Source organism: Triticum urartu, chromosome 1A (assembly GCF_056163025.1).
Source record: "Triticum urartu cultivar PI428250 chromosome 1A, HENAU_Tu73, whole genome shotgun sequence".
Lineage (NCBI taxonomy): Eukaryota > Viridiplantae > Streptophyta > Magnoliopsida > Poales > Poaceae > Triticum > Triticum urartu.
In genome coordinates, this window is record NC_141873.1 from 10884820 (window position 1) to 10886663 (window position 1844).

The following is a 1844-nucleotide window of genomic DNA, read 5'->3' on the forward strand; positions in this document are numbered from 1 at the left end:
CTTCAATCATGGCATATTTTGGGCTAGCACTGTAGTATCTCACCAATCCCTCAACGTGCTCTGGGAAGTTATGATAGTTTACGGTCCGACTGACCACTCTCTCTCTCTCTCCTACCTGTTCTTGGATGAAATTTTGAATAAGATTGAATCTTGTGATCTCCCCTTGCTTATCGGTGGTGATTTCAACTTAATGCGCTCCCCTTTGGACAAAAACTCCCCTAATTTCTCCTGGCCACTTGCCGATGCTTTCAATGCTTTCATCCGTGACTCAGCTATCCGTGAAGTGCCTAGGGTGGGTGCTCATTTCACATTGACGAACCACCAATCTTCTCCTATCAGATCTATACTTGACCGCATTTTTATTTGTCCCAGTTGGGACTCCTTGTTCCCACGGGCTTCTATTCAGGCTCTGCCCATAGTAGGATCTGATCATGCCCCCTGGTCCTCGACAATGGGATTCACAATGTTTCCTCTCGCGGTTTCAATTCGACGCCTCGTGGCTCCTTGTTGATGGCTTCTTTGAGTTGCTTTCATCTAAAATTACTTCCTTCCTGGCCTCTGACCGTCGTTCTTTTGGCCCGATGGACGATTGGCACCAGTGTTCGTATTTCTTAGGAAAATTCCTTCGTGGATGGGCCAGGAACCATGCTGTTGAGTCAAGGCGTGACAAGCTACGACTCACGACTCAAATTGACTCCCTTGATGCGCGGGCCGATGGCCCTGGGCTTTCTCTTCCTGAATGGCAGACCCGGTATGCTTTAGAGGAGGCCCTTATGGCCTTACACCGTCAGGCTGAGGTGTATTGGAGGCAAAGAGGCACCATTAACTGGACTTCGAAAGGCGATTCTCCAACCGCTTATTTCTTCACCATTGCTAACGGGAGGCATGGCCGCTGCATGATTGACAGACTGATCATCAATAACTCCAGGGTATCTGACCATTCACATATCATGTCTCATGTGGTCGAATTCTTCTCCTCCCTCCTCTCCGCTAAACCCGAGGTGGGCTTTAGACTGGCACATTCCTTCTGGACGACACAGGAGCAGGTTTCTAATGACGAAAACGAGGCCTTGATAATCGCCCTCTCTGACGAGCAGATTTTTGAAACTGTTCGTTCCGCCAACGCCAATTCGGCCTCGGGCCTAGACGGATTCTCCATCCCTTTCTTCAGGCAATTCTGGCCCCAGCTGCGGGGCCTCGTCCTTGCTATCATCCAAGGCTTCTGGTTGGGAACCGTCAATATTTCTCGTCTAAACTACGCTGTCCTCACTATCATACCTAAAGTTAAAGGGGCTGACAAGATCTCTTAGTTCAGACCTATAGGCCTCATCAAGAACTTTGCAAAAATCTCGGCAAAAGGATTTGCTACTACTAGGTTATCTCCCATTGCTCATCGCACTCTTAGTCCTTTCTAGTCGACCTTTGTCAAAGGCAGGTCATCCTGGACAACATCCTTTGTCTTCATGAGATTGTCCATGACCTGCGTGTTCGTGGCTCCAAAGCGGTGATTCTTAAGCTTGACTTCGAGAAAGCTTATGATTCGGTCAGTTGGAATTTTCTTCGTCAGGTGTTACTGGCCAAGGGCTTTGATGGGTCAATGGTTCACAGACTAATGCAGTTGGTCACGGGTGGCCACACTGCGGTCTCGGTAAACAAAAACATCAGTAACTTTTTTGCCAACGGTAGGGGCCTGAGGCAGGGTGACCCGACTTCCCCCCCTCCTCTTTAACTTTGTGGCTGACTCCCTCTCCCACATCCTGACTCGGGCCGCGGCAGCTGGACATATCACCCCGGTCAGCTCCCGCCTTGTCCCTAATGGCATCTCCCACCTCCAATATGCGGAC